This window comes from Pogoniulus pusillus, chromosome 21, assembly GCF_015220805.1.
Source record: "Pogoniulus pusillus isolate bPogPus1 chromosome 21, bPogPus1.pri, whole genome shotgun sequence".
In the NCBI taxonomy this organism is placed as follows: Eukaryota; Metazoa; Chordata; class Aves; order Piciformes; family Lybiidae; genus Pogoniulus; species Pogoniulus pusillus.
Window position 1 is genome coordinate 6,118,615 of NC_087284.1, and position 21,638 is coordinate 6,140,252.

The 21,638-nt window shown below is 45.8% G+C and overlaps 1 long non-coding RNA gene across 1 annotated transcript in view; it reads right to left on the minus strand.

Annotated features, from left to right (window-relative positions):
- The window catches only part of LOC135184766 (uncharacterized), a 125,562-nt gene that overhangs the window by 45,595 nt on the left and 58,329 nt on the right, over positions 1-21,638 (minus strand). The window contains exon 4 of the long non-coding RNA XR_010306156.1: positions 16,755-16,819. This is a non-coding gene — a long non-coding RNA (uncharacterized LOC135184766). The remainder of the gene's footprint in view (positions 1-16,754; positions 16,820-21,638) is intronic.

Consider the following 21,638-nt stretch of genomic DNA (forward strand, 5'->3'; position numbering starts at 1 on the left):
ATTCCAGTTTTTGCATGCTAGTGCTAAGGGCTGCAGACAGTGTTTCACCTTCTCTTCCATCCTTGTTCCTATCCAAGAAATCCTTTGAGAGCCTAAACTTGTGGGCCTTACTTAACCATCTGTAATCGTCCTGATAAACTGATTCTCTTTCTGAGAATGTAACTGCTACAAGTTTCTGACACAGTGAAAAGCAGAGCTGAAAATTAGATTTGTTAGCTAATCAAACAGAGATCAAAATGATTGCTGCTATTGTATACCAAGAAAAAAAAAAAGGCAGTAACTGCATGAGTACATTTCCTCCTTGGAGAGCTTTTGGAAAATAAATAATTTACACTATTAACATTGTGGATGTCAGCTGCTTTTGCTTTTGCAGATGCCAGACAGCATTAGCAACAAAGAACCAGATGCAAGTTCTCTAGCTAGAACCATTAGGCTGCTTTCCTCCTACATGCCAGCAGGGAGATTTGTTTTTATGAAATTAGACTCAAAAAGAAATATAATTTAATCTTTCCCTGACTTTCCAAAAAAGATGGTGTTGTGGTGAGTTTATTCTACTGGGGGAGGCATCCACTCTAACCTGGGAGAGCTCTCAAGTTCCTCTCCTTGGGGCTGCTCTCCAGCCATTCACTGCCCAGCCTGGATTTGTGCTTGGCATTGCCTCTATCCAGATGCCTGCACTTGGTCTTGTTGAACCTCCTGAAGTTGGCTTGTGCCCACCTCTGCAGCCTGTTCAGGTCCCTCTGGATGGATCCCTGCCCTCCAGGCTGTCTGCTGCACCACACAGCTTGGTATGGTCAGCAGACTTGCTGAGGCTGCACTCAGTGCCCCTGTCCATGGAACCAACAAAGATGTTGAACAAGACTGGTCCCAGGACTGATCCCTGAGGGACTCCACTTGTCACTGGCTTCCACTTGGCCACTCTTTGGGTGCAGCCATAAAATCAGTTGTTTATCCATCTAGTGGTCCACCCATCAAACCCATGTGTCACCAGCTTGGAGACCAGGATGTGGTGTGGGACAGTTCCAAAGGCTTTGATTCGAGAGTTTTGTGATAGCATTGAAAACCTGACATTGCCTTTGTCCACTTTCATCAAGCAGATTGAGGTAAGAAGGCTGTGGGAGAGTAAATCTGGTGATCAGGAAATCACTTTTAGACTCAGAGGACTTTGCTTCTGGACATAAGCAACACAGAGGAGGCAGACAGACCCATCTGGCAGTAAACTAGATCAGCTGAGAGAAGGTCAAAGCAGATTGAGGTAAGAAAGCTGCTGTTGTGTTGGTCTCCTCTCCCAGGCAACCAGCAACAGAACAAGGGGATTCAGCCTCAAGTTGTTCTTTGTGCTGTTCTGTTAAAACTCCTCTTGTCTCAGCCGCCAGGGTTTTGCATTTCACTCCCAGTTTTCCTTCCCATCCCAGTGGGGAGTGGAAGTGCAGTGTGTAAGCAGCTGCATGGCAGCCTGCTGCTGGCTGGGTGGAAACCAGTTCAAAAGACTTCAGTAGTTATCAGTACGGGAGGTGGTGGAGGCTCCATCCCTGGAGGTGTTCAAGAAAAGCCTGGATGAGGCACCTAGTGCCATGGTCCAGTTGACTGAATAGGGCTGGGGGATAGGTTGGACTGGGTGATCTTGGAGGTCTATTCTAACCTGGTTGATTCTATGATTCAGTAGTGTAAAGGACATTTGCAGGATTGAGTTCTGAAGGTGAATGAAATTCACCTGCACTGAAGTGGACAGCACAAAAGCTATGCATTATTTAACCCCTGTTGGACCATCTTAGCTTAGGTATGTGTGTTCCAGGGGAAAACAGCCCTCCTCACACAATTAACACCAAATTAGGACTGAAGCAATTTAGTGATTCATTAACTAAATGTAATTAACTGGCTAGCAGTGAACTAAATTTAGCTGCAGTGTCAGTAACAGCAGGTAAGTGATACTAGCAAAACGTTAATAAAGACCTTCAGGCTTCTAAGCATCTTTCTGAACTTTGAGATTAATTATAAGTCATTTCAGAACATTCTTCTCACAATTAAAAATGTGTGTTCCCTGCCTGCCTCCAAGCAAGTGTGTTACCAGCACACCACCTTTTGGGGGAGATGGTCTTTCTCATACAGAATTGCAGCATCACAAATTCAGCCAGGGTTGGAAGGGACCACAAGGATCATTTAGTTCCAACCCACCTGCAGGGACACCTCATGCTGGCCAGAGCCTCATTCAGCCTGGCCTTAGACACCTCCAGGGATGAGGTTTCCACCACCTCCCTGGGAAGCCTGTTCCAGAGTCTCATCACCCTCATGATGAACAACTTCTTTGTAACATCCAGTCTGAATCTACCCATTTATAGCTCTGCTCCATTCCCCCCAGTCCTGTCACTACCTGAGAGCTTAAAGAGGCCCTCTCCAGCTTTCTTGTAGCTCCCTTCAGACACTGAAAGGCCACAATAAGGTCACCTCAGAGCCTTCTCCTGTCCAGACTGAACAGCCTCAACTCCCTCAGTCTCTTCTCCCAGCACAGCAGCTCCAGCCCTCTGAGCATCCTTGTGGCCCTTCTCTGGACACCTGCCAGCACATCCATATCCCTCCTGTCCTAGGGGCTCCAGAACTGGATGCAGTACTCCAGGTAGGGTCTCACCAGTGTGGAGTAGAGGGGCAGGATCACTTCCTTTACCATGCTGGCCACACTGCTCTTGCTGCAGCCCAGGCTCTGATTGCTCTCTGGGCTGCCAGAGCACACTGACAGCTCATATTGAGCTTCTCATCCACCAGCACCCCCAAGCTCCTTTCCTCAGGGCTGCTCTCGAGCCAGTCACTGCCCAGCCTATATTGGTGCTGTGTCTCCTCCAGTAGTGTTTGGCTAAGAGAATGTGACCACACTCTTTACTTTTGAAAGCTGAATTAAGAACTGATCTGCAGAATATGCTCAGGGAGGTGGTTGAGTCACCATCCCTGGAGGCGTTCAAGAAAAGCCTGGATGAGGCACCTAGTGCTGTGGTTTAGACTGGACAGGACTGGGTGCTAGGTTGGACTGGATGACCTTGGAGGTCTCTCCCAACATGGTTGATTCTGTGATTCTATGAATATGGGATATCATTTATTTTTATTCACAGGATAATAATGGGCATGTCTGCAATGTAGTACTGCAAATAATAGAGTGAAGTTCTGCTACCCTGTTTGAGAAGCTCCTGATGTTTCTATAAGGATCCATTGAAGGGCCATGGGGATGAGCAGAGGATTGGAACACTTCTCCTATGAGGACAGGTTGAAAGAGTTGGGGTTGTTTAGTCTGGAGAGGAGAAGGCTCCAGGAGACCTTATTATCTGAAGGGGACTGACTAGAAAGCTGGGAAGGGACTTTTTAGGCTCACAGGATGTTAGGGGTTGGAAGAGACCCAAAGAGATCATCAAGTCTAACCCCCCTGTCAGAGTAGGACCACACAATCTAGTACAGATCACAAAGGAACACATCCAGACAGACCTTGAAAGACTCCAGAGAAGAAGACAGAGGAGAAGGGTGTCAGGTGGTGATAGGACCAAGGGGAATGGAGCAAAACTAGAAGTGAGTAGATTCAGATTGGGTGCTATGAAGAAATTCCTCACCATAAGGATGGTGAGGCACTGGCACAGGTTGCTCAGGGAGGTGGTGGAAACCTCATCCCCAGAAGTTTTTAAGGCCAGACTGGATGTGACTCTGGGCAATCTGATCTAGTGTCAGGTGTTCCTGCCCATGGCAGGGGGATTTGAGCTTGATGATCCTTGAGTCCTTTCCAGCCCTGACAATTCTGTGATTCCAAGATTCAAATCGAGCAGATCTTTTGACTGCATCACCCTCCTGTGGGTTATTTAGATGCTCCACCTCTGTGCATACCCTTGCTGCTTCCTATCACTTGGTGATGGACTTGCTAGTGAGGGAGCACCTCATGAGTGCCCACCCACACACCTGAGGTGCTTGTTCCCTGCTTGCAGTGCCCTAAATTAATGGCCCAGCCCCAGGCATGGATTTCAATGCCTTGGAGGTGGCTGCCAGCACTGTGCAACCAGGGACTGACTCCTGTGCTTTCCAGTCTAATATATCTTCCCTGTGTTGTAATTCCCACACTGCTTTTTCATACCCATCTTTTCAGGCTGGATCTTGTTTCAGGAGTCTCTTTGTAATTCCCATGTTGCTGTGATCCATGTGGTGGTTGGGTTCCTCTTTGATGTGCTTGGGTTTAGGTAAATGCCTGCTCAGATTGACTTTGTGTTTGACTCACCCATTCCACGTACAGTCCTGTTTTAACAAGTGTTATCTAGGTCATTTGCCAAAGGAGGACTAGGTGAAAACTCCCCCACATGTTTCTGAATTTCAGATTTACTGATCACTAAATGCATGTTAGTAGTCTAAGGCTCATCTTCTAAATTTGGAAGAAGATGGTTTGGCTTTTTAATCTGATTTTCATTTCCTCCCCATGCCCAAAGAGTCCTTATTATCCAGACAAGAGATTTCAAATAACTTTCCCAGACACAGCAACTAGGAAAAGTGAAATGAAAATCACAGAATGATAGAGTGCTAAGGGTTGGGAGGGACCTCCAGAGATCATTGAGTCCAATCACAGAATGGTAGAATTCTAAGGGTTGGGAAGGACCTCCAGAGATCATTGAGTCCAATCACAGAATGATAGAATTCTAAGGGTTGGGAAGGACCTCCAGAGATCATTGAGTCCAATCACAGAATGACAGAATTCTAAGGGTTGGGAAGGACCTCCAGAGATCATTGAGTCCAATCACAGAATGACGAATGCTAAGGGTTGGGAAGGACCTCCAGAGATCATTGAGTCCAATCACAGAATGACAGAATGCTAAGGGTTGGGAAGGACCTCCAGAGATCATTGAGTCCAATCACAGAATGACGAATGCTAAGGGTTGGGAAGGACCTCCAGAGATCATTGAGTCCAATCACAGAATGACAGAATGCTAAGGGTTGGGAAGGACCTCCAGAGATCATTGAGTCCAATCACAGAATGACGAATTCTAAGGGTTGGGAAGGACCTCCAGAGATCATTGAGTCCAATCACAGAATGACGAATGCTAAGGGTTGGGAAGGACCTCCAGAGATCATTGAGTCCAATCACAGAATGACAGAATGCTAAGGGTTGGGAAGGACCTCCAGAGATCATTGAGTCCAATCACAGAATGACAGAATGCTAAGGGTTGGGAAGGACCTCCAGAGATCATTGAGTCCAATCACAGAATGACAGAATGCTAAGGGTTGGGAAGGACCTCCAGAGATCATTGAGTCCAATCACAGAATGACAGAATGTTAAGGGTTGGGAAGGACCTCCAGAGATCATTGAGTCCAATCACAGAATGGTAGAATGTTAAGGGTTGGGAAGGACCTCCAGAGATCATTGAGTCCAATCACAGAATGACAGAATGCTAAGGGTTGGGAAGGACCTCCAGAGATCATTGAGTCCAATCACAGAATGACAGAATGCTAAGGGTTGGGAAGGACCTCCAGAGATCATTGAGTCCAATCACAGAATGACAGAATGTTAAGGGTTGGGAAGGACCTCCAGAGATCATTGAGTCCAATCACAGAATGGTAGAATGTTAAGGGTTGGGAAGGACCTCCAGAGATCATTGAGTCCAATCACAGAATGACAGAATGCTAAGGGTTGGGAAGGACCTCCAGAGATCATTGAGTCCAATCACAGAATGACAGAATGCTAAGGGTTGGGAAGGACCTCCAGAGATCATTGAGTCCAATCACAGAATGACAGAATGCTAAGGATTGGGAGGGACCTCCAGAGATCATTGAGTCCAACACCCACCCCCCTTCAAAACAGGTCTTCAGGATTAAAATAGGTGAGAGAGGAAAATGTCCAGGTGGCTTTTGAAGATCTCTAGAGAAGGTTGCCAAAGATAAGAGAGTCATAGAAACATCCAGGATGGAAAAGCCCTTTAGGATCACCAAGTCCAAACTATAACCCTACTCTGCAAGATTCATCTTAAACCATATTCCTAAGCACTGCAGCCAAACGACCCTTAAACACATCCACGGTTGGGGACTCCACCACCTCCCTGGGCAGCTCATTCCAGTCCCTGACCACTCTCTTCATGAAAACCTTTTCTCTAATATCTAATTTAAACCTCCCCAGCCTCAGCTTGAGGGCATTCCTTCTTGTTCTGTCTCCAATTCCCTGTGAGAAGAGCCCAGCAGCCTGTCCACAATGTCCCTTCAGGTAGCTGCAGACAGCAATGAGGTCTCCCTTTAGCCTCCTCTGTTTCACACTAACCATCCACAGCTTTCTCAGTTGCTCCTCGTAAGATTTATTCTCCAGGCCCTTCCCCAGCTTTGTTGCCCTCCTCTGGACCAACTCCAGCACTTCCACATCTCTCCTGCATTGCAGTGCCCAAAACTGAACACAGTACTCAAGGTGTGGACTCATCAAAGATGAGTCCAAGGGGACAATCACCTCCCTGCTCCTGCTGGCCACAGCATTTGTAACTCAAGCCAGGATGCCATTGGCCACCTGGGCACACTCCTATTCAACTCCTATCTATTACAACCCTCAGATCCCTCTCTGCCAGGCAGCTCTCCAGCCACACTGCCCCAAGCCTGTAGCATTGCATGGGGTAAGAAATTATGGAAGAGAATAGTTTGTGGGAGTTTTAAATAAAAAAGGCAATATCTTGGCCAGATAATTTTAACTTCTTAATATATTCTGATATTGAAATGGGTACTTGGGTTGCTGACCACTGCATGATTGAATCAGACTGCAGAAAGGATGACCTTAAATAGAGGCTGAGGTGCAACACAGTACTGTTTGTTGAAGCAAATACCACATTCACAGCTTGTATCAGTACCAGTCACTGTTAAAGGATACTTGATTTATTTAGCTGCCAGATCTTTCTCTATTCAGCCTCAGAATAGGTATTATCATCAGTAGATATTTAGGCCAGCCTTGCTCAAAACTGATGATAATGAAACATGCAAAGCCATTTGAGCAGTTACCATTACCAAATCAGCAAGAAAAGAAGAAAAAAGAAGAGCCATAATCACTCTTTTTATCCTTTGTCAGCACCTGCAGGATCATCAAGTGTAGGTTGCTCATTGTGATTGAAAGTCTGACTGCTAGGGAGTGAACTTTTCTCGTGTACTGGAAGGTGACATTGCCCTGTGGGCTTAGAGAGGGCTAAAATGGTTTGGATTTGCAGTTAAATTATGGAGTTTGGTCTGTGACTGCAGTGTTGCCCCCGATCTGCATGCTCCTGTGTGAACATGCATCTACAGTTCAAGTGCAGTGCAACAGCAAAATCTGTAAGCCTTGAAAAAAAAAAAAGATCTGAAGAGTCCCCCCTGGGTTATGGCACTCAGTCCTGAGACAAATCTTTCCCTTCCTTCCTTCCTGAAAGAGCTCTTTGGAGTGTCTCGTCTCACATCTTCAGGTCAGGAAGGCTGAGGAGGAAGCTAAGTTACTCTGTCTTGAGGTACTGTGTTCATTTCTGAGCCACTCACTCCAAGGAGGACATTGAGGGGCTGGAATGTGTGCAGAGAAGAGCAATGAGACTTGTGAAGGGCCTGGACTATGTGGCCTATGAGGAGCACCTGAGGGAGCTGAGATTGTTCAGTCTGGAGAAGAGGAGGCTGAGGGCAGACCTCATTGCTTTCTACAGCTCCCTGAAGGAACGGAGGTTGGAGCGAGGAGGGGGTAGCCTCTGCTCCATGGTGGCAAGAGACAGGACCAGAGGAAATGATTCCAAGCTGCACCAGGGGAGGCTCAGGCTGGATGCTAGGGAATATTTCTTCCCAGAAAGGGTTCTCAAACACTGGAATGGTCTGCCCAGGGCAGTGCTGGAGTCACTATCTCTGGAGGTATTTAAGCAGCCTGTGGAGCTGGCACTTAGGGACATGGTTTAGAATTGACCCTAAACTGGGTCGAGAGTTGAACTGGGTGGTCTTTGAGGTCTCTTCCAACTGGATGTGTTCTGTGAAGTCTCTATGGGAATGAGGAGATTAAAGCCTAAAATGAATGTCTTTTGTTGGATCTCCTCAAAGGCTCTTTGTGCAAAGTACTACAAGGAGAGAGAAGCGTCTGGGCAGTTGGGCATCAATGGCTACACACAGCAAGGAGAACTGAAGCCAGTCTGAAGCTAGAGCAGAGCTGGATAATGAAATTGAGAGAGTTGAGTGCTGCATGCACAGATGCAGGGATTTGCATTCAGCTTGGGAGAGCAGGTTTGCAGAAATCTACCATTCATTCAGCAGCACATTTCACTGCTCCTTGCTCTTTGCCAAAGAGATTTAGTCAAATCATTTCCAGAGGAATATTTTCCTTTCAGAAGGATTCTCTGAAGGAGAAAGAAACTTTTTGTCCTCATTTTGGAATTAGCCTACAAAAATCACATTTACTTCAGTGAGTGAATTTCCTGACATGTAACTAAACAAATCCTAAGTACAAGCCTTATGCTCTGTGTGATCAATTGATTGCAGAATGTTAGGGGTTGGAAGGGACCTCAAAAGATCATCCAGTCCAACCCCACGACTACTAGAGCAGGATCACCTAGATCAGGTCACACACAATCATAGTCTCATAGAATCAACCAGGTTGGAAGACACCTCCAAGATCATCCAGGCCAACCTAGCACCCAGCCCTAGCCAATCAAACAGACCATGGCACTAAGTGCCTCATCCAGGCTTTGTCATAGAACTTGTCATAGAATCAAGCAGGTTGGAAGAGACCTCCAAGATCATCCAGTCCAACCTAGCACCCAGCCCTAGCCAGTCAACCAGACCATGGCACTAAGTGCCTAACCCAGGCTTGCCTTGAACACCTCCAGGGATGATGACTCCACCACCTCCCTGGGCAGCCCATTCCAATGCCAATCACTCTCTCTGCCAACAACTTCCTCCTAACATCCAACCTAGACCTCCTCTGGCACAACGTGAGACCATGTGCCCTTGTTCTCAACAATCCTAGAGGTCTTTTCCAACCTGGTTAATTCTGTGATCCCATGAAGGCACTGGAAGCCAACCTGCACAGTTAAGTGAAGAGCAGCTTTGCTTTTTCCTGTGCAGCTTTAAAACACAGCGAGGTCTGAGACAGAGCCCACTGATGGGAGCTGAGGTTCTGTCATTGTCCTCCATGGTCCCTATCTCACTCTCCTCAATATTTTGACAATATGAGCAATTGTAGCTTTAACAGGTTTTGTGTTACTTGCATGTAGAAACCCATCCCTTGAGCAGTTGTCTTTTATACTGTAGAATAAAGGTGACTGGTGGCACAGCCATGAGGTGACTACCAATCTGACTGTATTATCCTGCAAATAAATAATAGCTGCAAGCTTTAAGACAGAAAAAAATGGCAATTATTGCTCAGCCCTGTGGGGTTAGCATTCATTATGTACAGCACTTCGGAGCAGCTGAATTCTATGGCTGGCAAAGTAGGGAGGGTAAATTACTGCTCAGAAAATTGTTTTATTTAAATGTGTTATCACTTTCATTTAAAATGCTTTCTTACAAGCAGTCTGCTCTTGGTGAGGGAAATCTCATGCCAAAGATAAATAGCTGGGTAAATGTTATGCAAATGACAGCAAAGAACTGTATTCCAGCTGTGATTTTTTTTTGTGTGTGTGAGTAGCTCCCTACTGATAGTGGAGGAATAGTTAGTTTTAGGGTTTCTTTAGCTGGCTTTTGCAGAGGTGACATAAACTCTATACTCTTTAGTTTTGGTGCTACACTGCAGACATAGAATCATAGAATCAAGCAGGTTGGAAGAGACTTCCAAGATCACCCAGTCAACATAGCACCCAGCCCTGTCCAATCAACCAGACCATGGCACTAAGTGCCTCATCCAGGCTTTGCTTCAATACCTCCAGGGACAGTGACTCCACCACCTCCCTGGGCAGCCCATTCCAATGCCAATCACTCTCTCTGCCAAAAACTTCCTCCTAACATCCAGCCTAGACCTCCCCTGGCACAACTTGAGACTGTGTCCCCTTGTTCTGTTGCTGGTTGCCTGGGAGAAGAGACCAACCCCACCTGGCTACAGCCTCCCTTTAGGTAGCTGTAGACAGCAATGAGGTCTGCCCTGAGCCTCCTCTTCTCCAGGCTGCACACTCCCAGCTCCCTCAGCCTCTCCTCATAGGGTTTGTGCTCCAGGCCCCTCCCCAGCCTTGCTGCCCTTCTCTGGACACCTTCCAGCACCTCAACATCTCTCTTGAATTGAAGAGCTCAGAACTGGACACAGTACTCAAGGTGTGGCCTGACCAGCACTGAGTACAGGGGTAGAAGGAATGGGAATGTGAATGGGGAAGTGATCGAGTCCCCATCTCTGCAGGTGTTTGAGAGAAGGCTGCATGGGGCACTTACCATGGTTTAGTCAATTAGAAGGGTTAGGTGATAGGTTGGACTTGAGGTCTTTTCCAATCCAGTTAATTCTGTGATTCTGTGAATGCTCTTGCAGGAGACACAGCACATGAGAAAGCAGAGCAGTAACTGCACACTAAAAACACTGCTCAATAAGAAGGATGTTTCCAAGTGTGTTTAAATAATTATGGTTTTGTTGACTTGGTTTGGTTCAGTTTGGTTATTTGGGGGTTTTATTTAATCCATATAAGCAAGGATAAATTATAAAACTGATAAATTTATACCATCTTCCCAGGGATAAAAGGGAACTATGTAGATAGTGATACATCTTCTGATAATGCTGGCAAAGTCATTAGTGCACTGTGATATCCATTATCTAGGACATCACCGTAGATGAAAGCTATTAAATGTGAAAATGATCCTGAGTTCTGTGTCTGTAAAGGAACAATGATTTATTACTCAGGCTGATCTGAGTAAAATGAAGGGTAAGCTGTACTCATGAAGCATAGTGAGCAAGTTCTGAAGCATAAGCCAGAAGTCTGGCAGGTGCCTCAATGACAGAGTGACTCTACCATCTGAAAGGCAGTTTCAGGCTGGGCATACTTACTGACAAAGGTTTGTGATGAACATGATACAACTACAGGGAATGGAGGAAGGGAAGTGATGAGAAATGCAACTGCACAAACAGCATCAACAACTGTCTGGTAGTAAAGAGCCTTAAAAATTGTCACTGTAGTACAGGAATTCAATTGTCACTGTTGTAAAACCAGAAACTTAGAAAGTTAGTTCAGCTTGACAATATCTCCTCTAATTGAGACAGAGTTTTTTTCCTCATTATCCTACTCTCTGGACTCTGGAATGATCTCTAATAATGTCAAATAACTGCTGGAACCAGTCCAAAAGAGGCCACAGAGATGCTCAGAGGGCTGCAGCAGCTCTGCTATGAGGACAGGCTGAGACTTGGGGCTCTGCAGCCTGGAGAAGACTTTGAGGACACCTTGGAGTGGCCTTCCAGTATCTAAAGGGGCCTACAGGAGGGCTGTGGAGAGACTACTGACAAAGTCTTGTAATGATGGGATGAGGAAGAATGGGTTTAAACTGGCAAAGGGGAGATTGAAACTGGATGTTTGCAGTGAGGGTGGTGAGACACTGGCCCAGGTTGCCCAGGGAGGTTGTGGCTGCTCCCTCCCAGGAGGTGTTGAAGGTCAGGTGGATGAGGCCTTGAGCGACCTGTTCTAGTGGGAGGTGTCCCTGCCTATGGGATCCTTGGGGCACACCACTGGTGACAGCTGCCAAGTGGATGCAGCACCATTCACCATGACTCTCTGGGCTTGGCCATCTAGCCAGATCTTGACCCAGCACAGCCCTCCCAGCAGGTATTTCCTGCCAGAGTCCTTAGACTTAGTGGCTCCAGGTTCTTTCGTCTTCTTTTCCATGGTTGCTACTCCCCATAACAGAAGGAGGCAGAGCAGAAAAACATGCCTGGGCATAAACCTATCTTGGACCTATCAGGCCTACCACGACAGACCTGATAAGTCCTAATTTAGTTTGTTGGGGTTTTAAAAGTTCTTTTCTTTTCTCTTTGAATTTCTCATCTAATTTCTTCTCTCTTTTCTCTTTTCTTCCTCTTTCCACTGTCTTTTAACATTAAAATTGTCCTTTGTGTCACTTGCTTCTTGTGGTCTGATAAATCCCAATGTATTTTGTTGGGGTTTTAAAGTTTCTTTTCTTTTCTCTTTTAATTTCTTCTCTCTTTTCTCTTTTCTTACTCTTCCCACCATCTTTTAACATTAAAATTGTCCTTTGTGTCACTTGCTTCTTGTGATCTGATAAATCCCAATTTAATTTCTTGGGGGTTTAAAATTTCTTTTCTCTTTTAATTTCTTTTCTCTTTTCTTCCTCTTTCACTTCTGAATACCTCTGAATTGTCTGGAGACCTTGATACAGGTATGCAAAGATCACAGGATCACAGTATCACACAGTATCATCAGGGTTGGAAGAGACCTCACAGATCATCAAGTCCAACCCTTTACCACAGAGCTCAAGGCTAGACCATGGCACCAAGTGCCACGTCCAATCCTGCCTTGAACAGCTCCAGGGACGGCGACTCCACCACCTCCCCGGGCAGCCCATCCCAGTGTCCAATGACTCTCTCAGTGAGGAACTTTCTCCTCACCTCCAGCCTAAATCTCCCCTGGCACAGCCTGAGGCTGTGTCCTCTCGTTCTGGTGCTGGCCACCTGAGAGAAGAGAGCAACCTCCTCCTGGCCACAACCCCCCCTCAGGTAGTTGTAGACAGCAATAAGGTCACCCCTGAGCCTCCTCTTCTCCAGGCTAACCAATCCCAGCTCCCTCAGCCTCTCCTCATAGGGCTGTGCTCAAGGCCTCTCACCAGCCTCGTCGCCCTTCTCATCTCTATGTTGGGAGGCTGTGCCTTGCTTGCTGCATGTGGCATTCTTTTTGACTATTCAGTTGTTTTATTTTCACCTTGCAGTGCCATGAGCCACAGCAGAAGTGTAAAGTCATCGTCAGCACTTTAAAAAGAGCCATTGAGGTTTTCTAATGGCTCATTGTCAGAGTGCTTAGCCTTCCTCTTTAATTGTGGAATTATTCCATTCCAAATATTCACAGCCAGAAGCTCCTCTAATGTTTTCTCCTCTTTAGCTCTCAAGGGTGTAAGCGGCATGGGCTTCTAGCTGTGCTTCTGTACTCTGCTGAAGCATTCTCCTCTTCTTACTAAAGCCACATTTCTGCCTTGGTTAACAGTTCTCTCCACTCTGTCAAACGCCTTCTTGTGAGCTTTTGATCGTTTTCCCATGCTGTTTCAGTGTGCACACGTTGTTTCAAAGACTCAGAGACCCTGACAGGGTGGGAGCAAAGCTGTTCTTAAATATCCTTCAGCAGCCTGTACATTCTCTGGCCTGGCCTTGCTTTAGAGGGCTCAGTATTCACAAATGGATTGATGTATATGACAGGACTGCAACCATGCACATGCAAATGCTACATGCATGTGCATACAGACAGACCTGATTCCATGTGCAAGGTGCTGCACTTGGGTGGAGGCAATGCCAAGCACCAATCCAGGCTGGGCAGTGAGTGGCTGGAGAGCAGCCCTGAGGAGAGGGACTTGGGGGTGCTGCTGGAGGAGAAGCTCAACAGGAGCCAGCAGTGTGCACTTGCAGCCCAGAAAGCCAAGCAGAGCCTGGGCTGCAGCAGCAGAAGTGTGGCCAGCAGGGCCAGGGAGGTGATTCTCCCCCTCTACTCCACTCTGGTGAGACCCCACTTGGAGTACTGCATCCAGTTCTGGAGCCCCCATTGCAAGAAGGATGTGGACATTCTGAAGCATGTTAGGTGATAGGCTGAACTCGATAATCTTGAAGGTCTTTTCCAACCTCATTGAATCTGTGATTCTGTGCCCCAGCATGGAGTCTGTGTCAAACCATGCCTAGCAGGGCACATGGCTTGGGGAAAAGGCTCTTGTGAGCTCACTGACACCCCTAGGAGCAGGAGGAGAGAAGAATGGAGCAAAGCTAGAAAAGGGTAGATTCAGACTGGATGTTCAGAAGAAGTTCTTCATCATGAGGGTGGTGAGAACCTGGAATAGGCTGCCCAGAGAGGTGGTGGAAGCCTCATTCCTGGAGGTGTTCAAGGCCAGGCTGGATGAGGCTCTGGACAGCCTGATCTAAGTGTCCTTGCCCGTGACAGAGGGGTTGGAACTGGATGATCCTTGTGGTCCTTTCCAACCCTGACTGATTCTGTGATTCTATAATTCTACACTAATAGACTAATGAAACAAGGATGATAGCAGAATTGTTCTGAGTCTTATTGTCCCCAGATTCCACTCTGTATATTTGCACAATGAGTTACCTGTGTTCTTAAACACTTCTGCACCTTTCTTGTGATTCAAACCAAAGCACAAACATTTCTTAACTCTTTTGTAGTGTTTATACAAGCAAAAGGAGTTGTATTGTCAAGGAGATTACTAAAATGAATGGTTCATTTGAAACTGGACTTTAAGATAGATAGAACTGGTTGGTATTTTAAGGGCTAGATTCCTGAATAAACCACTGGAAGCTTTGCTTTTGACTTTTGGCAGTGAGGTTTTGACTGAGAAAGCAGAAATTCCCTTTTGGTGATAAGATTAAAATATAGCTCAGGCAAGAAACAGACAGACAAACCACTAAAAAAATAAAACCCCAAAACCAAAAAAACCCCTCTGAATAAATTAAAGCTTCTTGGTTAAAGGAACCCAGTTCAAGAGTTAAGTCAACACAGATGGAGGCAATGTTCCATTTTCATTTGAAAGAGAAAAATCCCACTCTAAATAGCTGGTTTTTCATTATAATAACTGTAATAAATCATAGCTATATACTTTGCAGTGCCAGCAAGCAGGCTTTTTTTTTTTTTCTCACCAGATTCCATGTTTCCATCCTCACCTCCAAAAGAAGTTAACTGATTTAGTGGGAGGTGTCCCTGTCTACGGCAGGGAATTGGAACTAGATGATCTTTGAGGTCCCTTCCAACCTAAGCCATTCTATGATTCTATGATTTCTGTTCTATTTTTAGGTGCTTTGTCAATATTTGTAGGTAGAGTAAGATCACAGAATTACAGAATCAAGCAGGTTGGAAGAGACCTCCAAGATCATCCAGTCCAACCTAGCACCCAGCTCTGTCCAATCAAGCAGACCATGGCACCAAGTGCCTCATCCCGGCTTTGCTTGACCACCTCCAGGAACGACGACTCCACCACCTCCCTTGGGCAGCCCATTCCAATGCCAATCACTCTCTCTGACAACAACTTTCTCCTAACATCCAGCCTACACCTCCTCTGGCACCACTTATCATAGTATCATAGATTAAACCAGATTGGAAGAGACCTCCAAGATCATCCAGTCCAACCTATCACTGAGCACTGCCCAATCAACTAGACCATAGCATTAAGTGCCTCATCCAGTCCTTCTTTGAACACCTTCAGGGTGTTCAACTTGAGACTGTGTCCCCTTGTTCTGTTGCTGCTTACCTAGCAGAAGATACCAAACTCATCTGGCTACAACCTTCCTTCAGGTAGCTGTAGTCAGCAACAAGGTCACCCCTGAACCTTAAAGGTAAAACTCTTAGAGTTTTTAACTTGAAGCACAGAAGCATTTGGGGTTCAATGTGTATTTCTATCACAAAGTAAGGGAAGACTGGATAGGGCTGGGTGCTAGGTTGGACTGGATGATCTTGGAGGTTTCTTCCAACCTGATTGATTCTATGATTCTATAATATTCCTCTGGTCCTTAAATAATCCATGTAGATTTCTTTTCAGGCTGGAGCCTTTTATTAGCTGAGTAGAACACCGTCATGGCTTCAGGCAACTTGTATTATATATTCAGTGAGTGTAGTTTAAGCTAAAACATCAAGATTAAGGTCTCCGAAACAGCCCAAGGGATTTAACCTCATTACAATCAGAATGAAGAATTCCACGGGGATCTGGACTCCTGACTCCCTCAGGTGTGTTTAAAGTGTTAACCAAAATTCCCTTTTTATGAAAATAATATTTCAATTAGTAATAAAATACTTAAATTAAAAAAAGAGGTACCTTAGTGGTCTAAGCTGATTAACCTCCCAGGGAGGGAGCGGAGTTGCCATCCCTGGAGGCGTTTCAAGAAAGATTGTATGTGGCACTTGGTGCCATGGTCTGGTCAATGTGTTGCTGTTAGGTCATAGGCTGCACTGGATCACCTCAGAGGTCTGTGCCAGCCTCAATGGTTCTGTGAATCTGGAATTCTGTAACTTGCATTATCTGCTTTTGCTTTAATGCCTTCAAGTGGCCTTTCTTGATACCACTAGGAAATTATGTGCAATCAGGCATCCAACAGGTGCATTTCAGATTGAGAGAATTTTCATATCTGGGTTTGTATTTTATAGAGGTGATTCAGTTTAAACAATATTTTACAAGGGCTTGTAGTGATAGGACTACCTCTACTCTGCCCTGGTGAGACCACACCTGTGATACTCTTTTGGGCTCCCCAGTTCAAGAGAGACAGGGACCTGCTTGACAGAGTCCAGCAGAGAGCCACAAGAATGACAGGGGCACTTGAGGATCTCCACTATGAAGAGTGTCTGAGAGCCCTGGGGCTGTTTAATCTGGAGAAGAGAAGACTGAGAGGGGATCTGAACAATGTCTATCAATATCTGAGGGATGGGTGTCAAGTGGAGGGGCCAAGCTCTTTTCAGTGGTCAGCAGTAATAAGCCCAGAAGCAATGGATACAAAGTGGAACAGAGAAGTTTTGACATGAGGAGAAGCTTCTTTACAGTGAGGGTGCTGGAGCCCTGGAGCAGGCAGCCCTGAGAGGTTGTGGAGTCTCCTTCTCTGGAGACTTTCCAAACTCACCTGGATGCATTCCTGTGAGAACTACCCTGGGTGACCCTACCTTTGCAGGGAAGTTGTACTGGATGATCTCTGGAGGTCCCTTCCAGCCTCTAATGTTCTGTGACTCTGTGACAAGAGGGAATAGATTTAAAATTGAGGTGGGGAGATTTAGACTGGATATTAGAAAGCAATTCTTTACAGTAAGGGTAGTGAGACACTGGAACATGTTGCTCAGGGAGGCTGTGGATGTCCCCTCAGAGCCAGATTGGATGAGCCCTTGATCAACCTGGGCTAGGGGACGGTGGAAGATTCACAGCAATGCCCCATGGCAGGGGCATTGGAACTAGATAATCTTTAAGATTCCTTCCAACCCAAACCATTTCAGGACTCTTTCATTTTTGATGCAACATAGATTGTGTGCCAAGAAATGTAACACCCCTAAAAATTTGCAAAGCAGAAGAAAACAACTTAAGTAAGCACTCAATGAAATCTTTCTCAGGTTAGAACATCCAAGTGATGGAAAATGTTGACATTATTGTGGGATGGAAGATAAGGTATTAGCTATTAGATGCAGTTTAGGAATAATCAGTTAGGGCACCTCTTGCTGGAAAGATAAAATTTGGGTCACCAGATGCTCTGTCATTATATCTGATTCCTTTATTTTTTTTTTCTCCCACTGCTGCAATCAGTCTTGAAGATGTTCATACATAAATAAGCAGAGAGGCTTGAACTTTCAGATCTACCAGGTAGTTCTCTCGTGATCTGACAGAATAAAACACATTCAAAGCAAATGTAATTTGTCATCAAAGGCTCAGGTACCAAAGCAGGGTGTGCTGATACTGAAAATTTCCCTGGCTTGTATCACTAAAGCTAATTGTCAGAGAATTACACTTCGTTTAGTCTGGCTACTGGGGAAAAAAAAAGAGCTGTAGGAGACTTTTCATTTCCCACTGTATCCTTTTAGCAACAAGAGAACTCAGCTAACCTAACATCTCCCAAATGCTAATAAGTTTTCCAATTTGTCTGAATGAAAAAAAAAAGGAAATGTGATTAAGTTGTAATAAATGCAATTAGATCTCTGACTTACAAGCCATGCAATATGTGCTGAGGTCTAATTTGAAGCTTTGCCTTCACTTCTCTTTCCCTTTTAAGTCAAGCAGTGCTGTTTATTCTAGCTATGGAACATTGGCATTTGTCTAGAATAAAAATGTAATCAAATAAAACTTAATCAGAAGCACAAAATGAGGTCCCCTAACCCTTTTATTCTGTTCCAAATTAGGGAGATTTGCCCGTGTTGCCACTGACATGTCACTTGATCCTGGATGATATTCAGTTTGGAGAGGAGAAGGCTCTGAGGTGACCTTATTGTGACCTTTCAATATCTTAAGGGGGTTACAAGAAAGCTGGGGAAGGACTATTTAGGATGTCAGGAAATTATAGGATTAAGGGATAGGAACAAAGCTAGAAATGGGTAAAATCAGACTGGATATTAGGAAGAAGTTGTTCAGCATGTGGGTGGTGAAACCCTGGAAGGGGTTGCCCAAGGAGATGATAGATGCCCCATGCCTTGAAGTGTTTAAGGCCAGTCTGGATGAGGCTCTAGACAGCCTGATCTAGTGTGAGGTGTCCCTGCCCATGGCAGGGGGCTTGGAACTAGATGATCCTTGGGGTCCCTTTCAATCATGACTGATTCTGTGATTCTATGACCCTTAAACACATCCAGAGTTGGTGACTCCACCACCTCCCTGAGCAGCAAATTCCTGATGTGAAAAAATTTTTCCTCAGAATGATTCTATGATTCCAATATTTCTCTGTATTTTCATATAGAGAAGAAATAATTGTGGTGTTCTAAATGTAGGAACAGTCTTTATCAGAAAAGTGATGAGGCCACAGCTTGTATCCTCATGAAAGGATGATCTTCAAACAGTAACATTTCTAGTTTAATATTTCATCACTCTTAACATTGAAAGGGGTTGGAATGTTCAATGCTTCAGTATGGCTTTCTTAAAGCTCGGTTACCCACATGTCTCTCTATTTCTCTTCCCCTGTACTCAGCACTGCTCAGGCCACACCTTGAGTGCTGTGTCCAGCTCTGGGTCCCGCAATTCAAGAGAGATGTTGAGATGCTGGAAGGTGTGCAGAGAAGGGCAGCAAAGCTGGGGAGGGGCCTGGAACACAAACCCTATGAGGAGAGGCTGAGGGAGCTGGGGGTGTGCAGCCTGCAGAAGAGGAGGCTCAGGGCAGACCTCATTGCTGTCTACAACTACCTGAAGGGAGGCTGTAGCCAGGTGGGGTTGAGCTCTGCTGCCAGGCAACCAGCAACAGAACAAGGGGACACAGTCTCAAGTTGTGGTGGGGGAGGTCTAGGCTGGATGTTAGGAGGAAGCTGTTGTCAGAGAGAGTGATTGGCATTGGAATGGGCTGCCCAGGGAGGTGGTGGAGTCACCGTCCAAGAGGTGTTCAAGGCAAGCCTGGATGAGGCACTTAGTGCCATGGTCTGGTTGATTGGATGGGGCTGGGTGCTAGGTTGGACTGGATGAGCTTGGAGGTCTCTTCCAACCTGGTTGCTTCTATGATTCTAGGAAGACATGCACTACATTGACTCTCCAGCTAATGATCATAGAATCGTAGCATCATGGAATTGTCAGGGCTGCAAGGGACCTCAAGGATCATCAAGCTCCAACCGCTTGCCGAGGGCAGGGACACCTCATGCTAGATTTGGTTGCCCAGAGCCACATCCAGCCTGGACTTAAACACCTCCAGGGATGAGGTGCTAGGTTGGACTGGATGATCTTGGAGATCTCTTCCAACCTAGTTGATTCTATGATTCTCTCTCACCTGATTTTACAGTCTAGATCAGCCAGCAAAGCACTTTTCCAAGCTGAAATGCTGAAACATGAGTCGCTTCTTCTATGGTCATCTGTATGGATGTTTTTGTTTTGCCTCCTGGGTAATGGTTTAGCTGAATTGTCAAATATTTATGGTTATGCAATAATATAAAGGCTGGGCACATTCCTGTTGAGTTTTTCAGCTTTGCATGAAATAATTAAATATTCATTGGATCAGAAAGAGAATAAGAATGATTTTATTGCCCACTGCTTAGGGAGGAATAATAAGAATTGCACTCTAGCTCTTTGCTTCAATAATACCTGCAGATGAAATTCTTTAATATGAAGCCCATAAGACCTCACTGGAAGAACAAAATAAAAAAGCACAGTAACTCAGGTCTCTGCTCTTAGGAGGCCAGAGTAATTCTCATTACATCAGTCTATTTCTGATCCAATAAATATTTAATTCTATAGGCATACTTAAATTTTCAACAAGGCAGAACTAGTAAACCCATGCCTCAGCTTCCAAACACTCTGTAGTTTGTAAAGTGAGCACACAGACATTAGAGATTCAGGTGACTTATGCAGAAAAAAAATATTTGAGTTGTTTTCTCCACCTTCTCAGCATTGAATTTCAGGACTAAAATATAGCTTAGCAGATTTTCCTGGCCAGGTTTTGGTTTCTTTTTCATTCTGATCCTATAGCTGCTCCAGTTTACATGCAAAGCAAAATATAGAATCACAGAATGGTTTAGGTTGAAAGGGACCTCAAGGATCATCCAGCTCCAACACCCTGCCATAGGCAGGGACACCTCCCACTAGAGCAGGTCACTCAAGGCCTCCTCCAACCTGGCCTTGAACACCTCCAGGGAGAGAAGATCCACAACTTCCCTGGGCAACCTGAGACAGTGTCTCATCACCCTTACTGGAAAAAGCTTCATCCTAAAGTCTAGTTTAAATCTCCCCTCTGTCAGTTTAAACTCATCACTCCTCATTCTGTGATTACAAGACCTTGTCAATAGTCCCTCCTCAGACTCCTTGTAGCCCCCTTCAGATACTGGAAGGCTACTCCAAGGTTTCCTCAAAGCTTTCTCTTCTCCAGGCTGAAGAGCCCCAACTCTCATAGCCTGTCTTCATAGCAGAGCTGCCCCAACTTTCATAGCCTGTCTTCATAGCAGAGCTGCCCCAACTCTCATAGCCTGTCTTCACAGCAGAGCTGTCCCATCTCTCATAGCCTGTCTTCATAGCAGAGCTGCCCCAACTCTCATAGCCTGTCTTCACAGCAGAGCTGTCCCATCTCTCATAGCCTGTCTTCACAGCAGAGCTGCCCCAACTCTCATAGCCTGTCTTCACAGCAGAGCTGTCCCATCTCTCATAGCCTGTCTTCATAGCAGAGCTGCCCCAACTCTCATAGCCTGTCTTCACAGCAGAGCTGTCCCATCTCTCATAGCCTGTCTTCATAGCAGAGCTGCCCCAACTCTCATAGCCTGTCTTCATAGCAGAGCTGCCCCAACTCTCATAGCCTGTCTTCACAGCAGAGCTGTCCCATCTCTCATAGCCTGTCTTCATAGCAGAGCTGCCCCAACTCTCATAGCCTGTCTTCATAGCAGAGCTGCCCCAACTCTCATAGCCTGTCTTCACAGCAGAGCTGTCCCATCTCTCATAGCCTGTCTTCATAGCAGAGCTGTCCCATCTCTCATAGCCTGTCTTCATAGCAGAGCTGCCCCAACTCTCATTGCCTGTCTTCACTGCAGAGCTGCCCCAACTCTCATAGCCTGTCTTCACAGCAGAGCTGCTCCAACTCTCATTGCCTGTCTTCACAGCAAAGCTGCCTCAACTCTCATTGCCTGTCTTCACAGCAGAGCTGCCCCAACTCTCATTGCCTGTCTTCACAGCAGAGCTGCCCCAACTCTCATAGCCTGTCTTCATAGCAGAGCTGCCCCAACTCTCATTGCCTGTCTTCATAGCAGAGCTGCCCCAACTCTCATAGCCTGTCTTCACTGCAGAGCTGCCCCAACTCTCATAGCCTGTCTTCACAGCAGAGCTGCCCCAACTCTCATAGCCTGTCTTCACAGCAGAGCTGCCCCAACTCTCATAGCCTGTCTTCATAGCAGAGC